This window comes from Neopelma chrysocephalum, unplaced genomic scaffold (genome assembly GCF_003984885.1).
Source record: "Neopelma chrysocephalum unplaced genomic scaffold, ASM398488v2 Primary Assembly neopelma1_182857, whole genome shotgun sequence".
Classification (NCBI taxonomy): domain Eukaryota; kingdom Metazoa; phylum Chordata; class Aves; order Passeriformes; family Pipridae; genus Neopelma; species Neopelma chrysocephalum.
This window is the reverse complement of record NW_020938095.1, coordinates 28,570-39,835: the sequence shown is the minus strand read 5'-3', so window position 1 is coordinate 39,835 and position 11,266 is coordinate 28,570.

The following is an 11,266-nucleotide window of genomic DNA, read 5'->3' as shown; positions in this document are numbered from 1 at the left end:
CCCCCCCCGCGGCCCTCCCCAAAACCGGAGACTCACCATCCCCGGGGTGTTCGGCCCCCGGCGCCAGCCCATACCCGCGGTGCCCGGGCTGGTGGCACACGGGGAAATCGAGGCCTGGAGGAGGGAGGACAGATGAGCTGGACGGGGCAGAGGGACCCCCCCGGAGCACCCCTGACCCTGCGGGGGAGGGGGGGGAAGCCAGCCCCCCCGACCCCCCCCCGGGGTGGTTTTAAACTAAAACAGGGGAGATTTGGGGGTGTCGGGAAGAAATTCCGCCCTGGGAGGGTGGGGAAGCCCTGGCACAGGTTGCCCAGAGAAGCTGTGGCTGCCCCTGGATCCCTGGGAGTGCCCAAGGCCGGGTTGGACGGGGCTCGGAGCAGCCTGGGCTGGTGGAAGGTGTCCCTGCCCAGGGCACGGGGTGGGACTGGATGGGCTTTACAGTTTCTTCCAACCCAAACCATCCTGGGATTCCACGAAACGGGAAGACGAGGCACAGTTGGAACCATTCCCGGGCCAAGGACCGGAGCTGGCTCCCCGCTCCTCTCTCCCCACGGATCCTCCACGGGTCCCACCCAGCCCTGCCTTGCCCGCGGGTCCCCACCCTGCCCGCGGGTCCCCACCCTGCCCCGGTCCCACCCACACGCCGTGCCCCTGCCCAGGGGCTCAGCCCAGCCCACCGTGGATCCCCGAGGTCCTGCCCTGAGCCTGGTCCCACCCCCACCCAGGGCCCCCGTCCTGCCCCCGATCCATCCCCACGCCCAGGTCACCGTCCTGCCCCCCCCCGACCCCATCCCCACCCACGGCCACCAGCCTGGCCCTCATCCACTCCTTCTCACGGCCACCGTCCCGCCCCCCATCCCTCCACCACCCCACCCCGGTCCCTGTCCCGCCCCGAGACCCCCGAGGGCTGACACGAAGGACAGAGGAGCGGGAGAAGCCACCACGGGACGAGGCAGATGTGGGTGGCACCGGGGACAAGGGCTCCTGCCCCCTCAGGCTCCCCCTTGGAGACGGAGGGAATCGCCCCAAACAAGGGGTCTGGGGGGAGTGGGAGCCCCTCACCCCGCTGGGAAAAGCGCTGGGTCGCGTTTGGAGCGGGGGGGGGGCGAGGGGGGCGGCAATTCTTCCGCATGAGTTGCCCCTTTGAAAGCTCGTCTCGGGGCTTTGTGAGAGTGTCAGGCAGGAAGAATGGAGGGGGGGGGGCAGCGGGGCAGGCAGAGGGGAGGGGGCTGCCCGGGACCGTGGTGGAACTGGGGAGGGAAAGGGGAACGGGAGATGAGGAGGAACGGGGGGGGGGGGCTCACCTGCCCGCTGGACCCTGGGCCTCACAGGAAAGTTTGGGGATTAGCCCCAGAGGAGCCTCCTGCCCGACCCCTCACCCTGCCCGACCCCCTCACCCTGCCAGGCTAACGGCGGGCACAGAGGGAGGGGGGGCTGCACCCACCCCCCAACTCCACAGACCTGCGTGGGGGGGGCTTGCAGGGACACCTTCCACTAGCCCAGGTTGCTCCAAGCCCCGTCCAAGCCGGCCTTGGGTGACACTTCCAGGGCTGGGCACACGGAGCACACGGAGCACACACGTGTGGCACAGCGTGGCACCTCACACGGGGAACACACACACCTCAGCACCCCCAGTTCTCACACCACCTCCCTGCCCAGGGCTGTGCTCCCCCTGTGCCCCCCTCCAGCACCTCCTGTGCCCCCTCCAGCACCTCCTGTGCCACCCGGGGGCAGGTTTGGGGTCCCTCTGGTCCCCCGCACCCACCGAGGTGCAATGATGGGTGAGGGTCCCGCTGTGCTGGGTGCAGGCAGGGAGAGGTTTGCTGAGCAGAGCCAGCCTGGCAAGGTGGGTGCCAGGAGGGCGTCAGGTGGGCACGACGCAGTGCCACGACTCCCCAGTGCCCCACATCCCCCCACCGAGCACCGGCACAGCACCAAAACCACCCAAACCCCACCGCTCCCGGCCCCGGGACGCTCCCCCCGGCTCATGGGGTCCCCGAAGCCCCGAGCCGAGGAGGCTGGATGGGGCCGGGAACGCCGGGAGCCAATGGGAAGCAACGGGAAGCAATGGGAACCATCCGGCGTCTCGCCCACCGCCGCGCTCGCCTCCCCCGCCGGCCGCACACCGCCACGGCCCACCCAAGTCGCAGCCTTTGGGCATAAATTTGAGAGCCAGGCGCAGGCGGGATGAGGGGAATCTTCCCTCGCTCTCCTCCTGCCAAGAAACTCAAACTGAAACACATTCCTGCTCCTCTCTGCCAAGAAAACCAGGAGCGCAGCCAGCGGCGGGAGCTCTCGGAGCAGGGCTGGCTCCAGACGCCGAAACGCGGCGCGGGAGGGGGGTCAGGGCTGGCCGCCCCCCTCCCCCCCCAGCTCTTCGCCTTTTATTTCCTGCAAACACATCTAAAATCTGTCATCTGGCTCCAGTTTCCTGAGGACACTGGGGGGACGGGGTGGGGGGGAGAGGGAAGGAGACGGAGGGAGGGAAAGGGGATGGAGGGAGCTCGTGGCGCGGGACGACGTCGGGACGGTGACACCGAGGGGGGGGTGGGAGCAGAGAGAGACCCCAAAAGTGATGGGTGGTGGGAGCAGAGAGACCTCGGCGCTGCCGGGTGATGGAGCAGGGACGGGGGGAAGGAGGGAGAGGCAGAGGTGGGCACGGATGGCCCTGGGACACCAGGGGAGGAGGTGGCTGTAACCTCCCACCCTGGGACGGGGCAGACCCCCACCCTGGCACCCCACTGCACCCCGGGATGGGGCAGACCACCCACCCCAGCTCCCCGTGACGCTGCAGACCCCCACCCCGGGTCCCACACGCGCCGGGAACGCTCCTGTTCCCCCCCCTGCCCGCAGTGGTGGGTACTGCAGGGCCCCCCCTCCCCAGCCCAGCCCCCGGGGGGTGACGGGGGGTCCCCCCGAGCCCCCAGCCCCGGCAGGGTTAACCCTCCCCGGAGCCCCACTGTGGAGGAATGTGATGTCAGGGCTGGATTAGCCCCCGCGGTCCCGGAGCCCGGCCGAGCTGTGTGTGGCACAATCCATCACCCGCCGGCACAGCCCCCAGCGTGGGGGGCCGGGGGGGCCCGGGGGGGGGGCTGCGGGCGTGGGGCAGCCGTGCTGCTGTCATTGCCTGTGTGAACACACGTGTTCTCTGCGTGTCTGTGTGTGAACACACGTGTTCTCTGCTTGTCTGTGTGTGTGCACACGTGTTCTCTGTGTGTCTCTGTGTGTGCACTGGCATTTGGGGGTCACGGGGCAGTTGTTCTGGGGGGCAACACCAGCCTGGTGACACCGAGGGGTGGTGGGAGCGGAGACCCCCCAAAATGGTGGGAAGGTGGGAGAGAGACTGTGGGAAGGAGAGAGACGGACGTGGCCGTCTCTGACACCCCTGGAGTGTTTGGACTCATGGATGTGAGTCTCGGGACTCACGGGCACGTCTGCATCCATGTGGGATGTGCACGTGTGTGTGTGGGGAGCTCCAACAGCCAAGGGAGGGCCCAGTCACCCCAAATCCTCGCTGAGGGAGGAGCACGGGAGGGCCAGAGCAGGGAGAAGAGGCAGGCAGAGAGCAGGGTGTGGTGGTGTGGCAGGGGCCAGGGTGTGTGTCCCTCCCAGAAGACCCCTTGGTACCCTTTTCACCCCCTCAGGAGAGGCAGAGTCTCCCCTGGAGTAGGTGACCCCCCCCAGCCCACCATGGGCACAGCCACCCCTGGCAGCCCCAAGATCACCTAACCCTAACCCCTAAACCCGACCCCAACCCTGGGCTGCAGGTCTCCTGGTTGGCAGAGACCCTCCAGCTCCCCCAGCGACAGTCCAGGATCACAGGGACACATCCCAGCTCCCTGCCAGGACAGGGGGGCCCGGCAGGGTCACCCCACTCCTCCCAGCAGGGAGATGCCCCCCTGGAACAAGCCCCTTTTCCCTGCCCCGGGACCCCGCTCTGTGCTCAGAGCTGCTTCCCCTGACCCCACACGTTTCTGGGCTCTGCCTCCAGCAGAAGCGACGTGCAGACCCCCCACCTGCCCCCCCTGACCCCCCCCCTTAGGCCGGGCTTTAGGGCCAAGCCCCAGCCCCTCCGCATGGGGCAGCTAATCTGCCCAGGCCCACGGCCCCACAAAGCACATCGCTTCAGGTTCAGGGGGTCTGAAAGGGGACGACTCAGGGTCACGATCCCGTGCTGGTGGGGGCTGCCGAGCTCGTTCCAAGGTGGTCCCTGGCCTGGAAAAGCTGAGACGGGGAAGCAGCGGCTTCGGGGGACGTTTACGCCGGTGCGGAGGGAAAGGGGCAGAGACGTCCCCGCCAGGACAGGCTCGGGACATCCCCCCGCTCCATCCGCCCTCCCCCGGCCCCGTCACACGTCCTCATTCCCCACCCAATCCCGAAATCCTTCCCTGCCCTTCGCACCACTCCCAGGGAGGACCGGAGGTCCCTCCCCGGGGCCACTCACCCCTCCAGGTGTCCCCCGGCACCCCAACGCCGCATCTCGGGGGGGGGGCAAAACCATCCACCCCTCGCTCCCACGTGCACCCACACCCACCCGGGGCCGTGCCCTGACACGTCCCTGGACAGGTTGCCACAGGCTGGCACACGTGTGCCTGGGGAAGGGGAAGGCAGGCAGCCCGATCCTGCGCACCCAGGGCAGGGATAACCCACGGAGGGGGGGGCTGCAGGCTGCTGTTCCCCCTGGGAAGGAGGGACCCCCAGCCCTCCAGCACAGCAGAACCGCTCAGGAAGCCGTGGCAGGCCGGGGAAGGGGCGGGGGGGGCTCCATAGGTGGTCCCTGGGCGGTCGCTGCCCGTTGTTTGCTTTGGCCCCCAGCACACGCTGCCCCCCCCCAAATCGCCCCCCTACAGCCACTCCCCGACCCCCACCTTCACCAGGCTGGGTGGGGAAAAGGTTTTGGGGTGAGGGTAAGGGGGGGGCAACACACACGAGGCAGCAGCTGCTACAAGGAATTTTTATGCTTCCCTCTTCCTCCCCGGCGCTGGAGGGAAGCAGCAACACGGAACATGTGGGACCCATAAAAGCTCTGAGTCACGGCTGTGGGAGCCCCTGGCAGGCCCTGCTCCTTCCCATGGCATCGAGCATCATCCCATCCCAGCACCCAGGGACACGGGGGCTGGGGACATCCCGGCCATCCCGCCATCCCGAGGGATCGGAGCTGGGACAGGGCAGGCAGCGGGATCCACCCTCCTGCTGCAGTCAGGGGACTCACACTGGGCCTGTTCCCACTCCAACAGCTCCATCCTGCAGGATTCCTCCAAAGATGGGAAGAGGAGGATGTGCAGGACCCGGCAGGGACTCCGGCATCCATTAAAGGATGGGACATATGACAGGAATCCTGTTAATCTGTGGAAATGCCTGTGGCTTCATGTGCTGAGCACGGAGCAAGGCAGCACCCTTGGGGATTTAGGGAGCTTCCTGGGGTAGGAGACCCTTCTGTCTGCTGAGAGGTGGTGGAATGAGTGTCCTTGGGCTGTTCCTGAAATCCCCAGCCATCCTTCTCCTGCTGGGATCCATTTGTCTCTCCTGAAGGATCTGCCCCGAGTGGTGGTGGCCTGTTCCTTGGCTGGAGACCTACTCTGTCCCCACAGAGCAACCCCATCCCCTTGAAGACGTCCTCTGCCCCCCTGGGGGCACCAGACAGGGCTCTGTTCCCCTAAATCCGGGCTGGGAGTTGGACAGTGGGGTTTCCACATCTGGAAACACCCCCCAGCCTCACCCTGGACGCAGCAGAGCTGAAACCCGACCCTGCTCTGCCGCTTGTTCCCACTCCGAGGCAGCTCTTTCATTTTATTTTATCAGCTGCTCACCTCGTTATCCTGCAGCTTCCCAAGGGCTGGGATGTGCCACAGGGACTGAGGTGGGCACACACTCAGCCTCGTGACCAGCCTTCCAACTCCTGGCCCTGGGCAGGGAACCCCAAAAATCCCCCCACGAGCGTCACCCAAACGCTCCTTGAGCCGTGCACACGTGAACACACATGGACACACGTGTACACACGTGTACAGGGGGGCACCTGTGCGGGTGTGGGGATGTGCAGGGTGTGCACACACGTGCAGCAGGTTGGAGTGGTGGGAAGAGCAGCATTCCCCAGGGATAAGGGGCTGGCACTGTGGTTGTGGGGTGCCACTCACAGCGGCGGCACCGAACGAAGGGCCCTCGTGTCTTCCGGCCTGTCCACCCTCAGAATCAGGGAATCACGGAATCATTAAGGTTGGGAAAAGCCCTCCGAGATCACCGAGTCCAACCACTAGGCCAGCACTGACAGGGCCACCACTAACCCACGTCCCCAAGTGCCACATCCACATGTTTTCTGAACAATTCCAGGGACGGCGACTCCGCCACTGCCTGTTCCAGCGCCTGATTACCCTTTCAGGGCAGGAATTTTCCCTGATATCCAACCTGAACCTAACATGGTGCGAATTCCCAGGTTCTGGACAGTGAGCCACGGATCCCACTCCGAGCCTGAGCTCTTCACCCGCCTCCCCACAGCCTGTCCCACCCGGGCAGCGTCACAAGGTGTCCGCGCTGACTCACTCCCGGGATGGAAACTTCCCTGCTCCAGGGAGATCCTCGCAGCTCCGCCAGCTCCAGCTCGGAGTTTGTTCCACCACCTCCCACCAGACCGGCCCTGGGGGCCCGGAGACGCTCGGCTCCCAACCTGCTCCTGACTTTGTGCTCGGCTTTGTGACGGAAAAGACCCCGGAATATGGAGGGGGACATGAGGATCCCCCCCCCAGGCAACCGTTCCCTGTCGCCCACAGAGGCAGCGTCAGCCTCGGCTGGATGCAGCAGGAAAACTGGGAAGTTTTCCTAGGGCTGAATTTCTGAAGGAGAAACTTCATCCAGCTGCTTCCTCTTCCCTTCCCCCAAACCCCAGTGCCCACCCGCATCCATCGGCTCAGGTTTGCCACACGCAACCTACGGAGCAGAGAGGGGGGGAAACTCATGGAATCAGGGTATCCAGCAGCATCTGGAATCCCCAGATTGCTCCCAGGGCTGGGAGCAGGACCCCAGCCGTGGCTGGAGCACCCGGCGCTTTCTCAGTCCCCAAACACAGCACTGGAACGCCACAGCCACCCCTCAGCCCCATCCCCTCCTCCCTCACCATCCTCCCGGGAGAGGTGCAGCCCCCGGACTGTCACCGCAGTGCCGGGTGTCCCCCAAATTCCACAGCCGACCCCCCCAGCTCCGTCCTCTCCAGCCCCATCCTCCCCGGAGAGGTGGCAGCCCCCGGGCCGTCACCACAGCGTTCAGTGCCACCTCACGGCCTGGCAGGACACCAGGGGACCGGGGACACCCATTGTCCCCGCGCCAACCCCTCGGGGCCGTGCCAGGGCCCCGGGAACAGCGGGTGCTGCCGGTGGGGTCCCTCCGGCCGCGGGGCCGCCCCCCGTGCCCCGCCAAAGCTCCCGGGAGCGGGGGGCCCACGAGGTGGGTGCCGGAGCCCCGCGGACACCCCGGCTGGTGGGATACGAGGCTCAGGGTGGCCTGGGGCTGGCAGGGTGGGTGGCACAGCTGGCACAGCCCCCCCCGGGACAGTCCCGCGGCTGCTGCGTCACCGGGGCCGGGGCAGCAACTTCCACCCAGTCGCTGCTCCCGGTCCAACAGCCCCAGTCCGGACCGACCCGGCAGCCCCCAACAGCCCCCAGTAGCCCCCAGTAGCCCCCAGTTCCAAGCAGGCCTCCCCTCCGCGGGCTTCCAGGGGCTCCACCGGCCCCGGCGCGGCCGTCCCAGCCCACCCACACACACACCGACCCACCCAGCCACCCACCGGGCGCTCAAAGCGCGGCGGGAGCGTGCGGGCGTGGGCGGGAGCACGAGGGGACGTGACGGGGCACGCGTGGGGCCGATCCCCTCCGCCCGCCCCGCGTGGCCGGTCCCCCCCCCCCCCGGCTGGGAGCCCCGGTGGAGGTCCCGGTTCTCCAGCCCCCCCCCCACGGAGCTCACGGGACGGCCCGCGGAGGGATCGGCGCCATCCCGGGAGCGGGGCTCCCGCGTCCCCCGACCCCTCCCGACGGCTCCTACCTCCGGGGGGCTCCGAGCGGACCCCGGCGGGGCGGCGGCGGCTGCGGCGGCTCCGCGTCCCCCGTTCCCCCGGCGGCGGCGGCGGTTCGGTCTGCGAGGGAAGCGGCACATCCAGGGGGGGGGACGGCGGCTGCCGGGCTGGGGCGGGACGGGACGGGACGGCTCCCCCCGCGCTCCCCCGGCCCGCCCCGGGCGCCCGGAGAAAGTTACCGGAGCCCGGCGGGGGCGGCGGGTCCCGGCGGGTCCCGCTCCGGCAACTGCGGCGGCGGCGCCGATCGCGCCCGGGACGGAGACCCCGGCCGGGAACGGCGGCCCCGAAAACCCGGGATGGATCCGGGACACGCAACGGCCCCGCGCCCGCGCGCACCCCCCCCCCCCCCCCCCCCCCCCCCCCCCACGCGCGCACCCGCGGGTCCCGCACGCTGAGGGCCGGCGGGCGCCCCACGCGCGTCCCCGCGCGTCCCCGCGGGTCCCCCGCACCCACGGAGCCGGGCACACGCGTGGGCACCTGCGTGCGCGGGCGCGGGGCGCAGGCGGCGCGTGGGAGCGCACAAACGGCTGCGCCCACCCGGGCGAGGGATCACGCGTGTAAACGCGCACCCGCCGGCGCACGGGGCTCGCTTGCGGGCACTCACAGCACAAACACGCGCGGGGGGCGCAGCCCGTGAACACGCGGAGGGGGGGACAGACGCCAACCCCGCATCCACGCGGGGACGCAGCCCGCGCACACACGCGGGGTCACACCCCACGCCAGCCCGCGGCGGGGGACACGACCCGTTTACACGCGCACGCGGGGGGCACAGATCCCGCACACACACACGCGCGGGGGGCACAGACACGCACACGGGGAGGGGACCCCCCAAAGCCCACGCACACGGAGGAGGCACAGCCCAAACACACGCGGGGGGCACAGCGCTGCACTTGTGGGGGGCAGAGCACACACACATACACACGGGGGGCACCCCCCCAGCCCACGCACCCGCGGGGAGCACCACACGCGGTCAGGAAGCGCAGCCACGCACACGCGGGGTCTGCAGCCCGCACACGGCGGGCACAGCCCGAACACCCACGGGGGGCACATCCCGCAGCCCACGCACACGGGGGGGGGGGACACCGCCCCCCGCCCCCCCACGGGGGGGGGGACGGCCACCAGCCCACGCACACACAGGGGGGGCACAGCCCGCGCACGGATCGTCCATACCCATCCCGCACACGCGTGGGGGGAACACCCCTGGGCCCAGGCAGAGGCACAGCCCACCCTCGCTCGGGGGTCCCGTCCCACGCACCCGGGGGGTCCCGGGGGGGGTCCCGGGGGGGGGTCCGGGGCGGGCCCGGGGGGGTCACGGCCGGGCAGCGCCCCCTGGTGGCCGCGGGCGGAGCCCGTCGTGCTCCCCGCGCCGGTGCCGCCGGTGACCGGGACGAGCCGCGAAGGTGACGGGGCCGCGCCGCGCTCCCCGCTGAGCCCGGAGCCGCTTTACCGGGATTACCCCGCCGGGGACTCTGCTGTCCCCGGCACTGACCTGTCCCGCCCGTGCCACCGCGCACCGCGGAGCAGCTTCACGGCTGCGGGACCCCCGGGGCAGAGGGACATCACGGGAACCGCTGTAGGACAGGATTTCAGGACCCCTCGGCTCCCAGCCGGGACCCGCACAATCCATTCCCTGCCTCAGTTTCCCTCCCCGCTGTCCCAACCTGAGATCGGCTCCTTTCCCTGCCGCTCCCCCAGAGCAGAGAGGGTGAGGAGGGGTCTCTGCTCCCCGGGAAGCCCCCGGCACGCGGGGGAGGTGGCAATGCCGGCAGGGCCCCCCCCCTTCCTCTGGCAGGAGGGGGGGAACAGCCAGCGGGGTACCGGGATGCCCCCAGACTCTGGGTTCCACTCCAGAGGCTCCGAGGTGGGGGCGAGGTGGTGGGTTCGGGTTCGGGGGTGGGCCCAGGTGAGGGGGGTGGGCCCAGGTGAGGGGCTGCCTCCATCCCTGTTTTGTAACGAGCGTTAAGCGGCTCAGCAGCTTTGCCCCTGAGCTGAGTGTGACCCCGGATAAGCTGCCCGGGGTCCGAGAACTCACCCCAAGCCCACCCTCCTCTCCCCACGGGACCATCTGCGCGGCCAGACGGCCCCCGGGTCCCTTTTGCCGCCAGCTCCGAGCCCCTGAGTGCCACCCACACCAGGGCAGCCCCACCCGGAGCAGCCTTTCACCACCAGCCCCCCGAGCCCGCCCCGTCCCCCACCCCACGGGTAATCCCGGTCTCCTGTTTGGGAAAGTCAAAGCGGCTCAGAGCAGGGCCAGCTGATCCCCCGGCTTAGGGATTTAGCGGTGCCACCGCAGCCAGCTCGGCACCTCGGGCGCGGGGGCAGCGTGTCAGTGTGTCAGTGAGTCAGCACCTCCCGCACACGCGCGTGGACACCCCCCCTCCACGGGAACACGCTCCTTGCCGCGGGGAAAACAGAGGAAAAACTTTCCTCGCCGGCGAAGGAAAATGCGCGTGTGGTGTCCCGGTGGGATGCTCCCCGCGGCCGGACGCATTCCAGGCGGGAATGCTGATCCGGGGAGGGAGCGGGGAGACTGCGGACACCACACACGTCCCCGAGCGCCTCCCGGAGATCCATCTCCCGGAGACCCATCTCCCAGAGATCCATCTCCCGGAGATCCATCTCCCGGAGACCCATCTCCCGGAGATCCATCTCCCAGAGATCCATCTCCCGGAGATCCATCTCCCGGAGATCCATCTCCCGGAGATCCATCTCCCGGCGTGTGCAGGGCAGCACGTGCTCCGGGGACACGGACCGGGGCTGCGGGAGCGCCCGGGAGGCCGAGGAGGCGTCCGGCAGGTGCCGTTGGCTCTTCCCCCACGCCGGGATATTTTGGGAGCGCGGCCATGGCCGCGGTGCCCCGGGGGGATGCCCGCGGGCGCTGGCTGATGAAAGCCGCCCTTTGGCCGCTGGCAGGGCCAAGCTGGGAAAGCGAGGGGGGTTTGTCCCCAGATAAAACGGCCCCAAAGTGAGCTTTGAGCGGGCGCTTGCGCAACGGGGCCCCGGGGCAGCGTGTGGCATCTCGGCGGGATGAGCGGCACCTCCCACCCCGGGAGCATCCCACCCTGAATTCCAAAAGAGACTCCCCGTCACCCACCAGTCCCTCTGGCTGCGATGGGGCTGACACTGGGGTCACTGGGTGGTGTTTCAGGGGAGCACAAGAGGGGCGCAGGGGATTTGCAGTAGGGGCCCGGGATTTGGGGGTGGGCT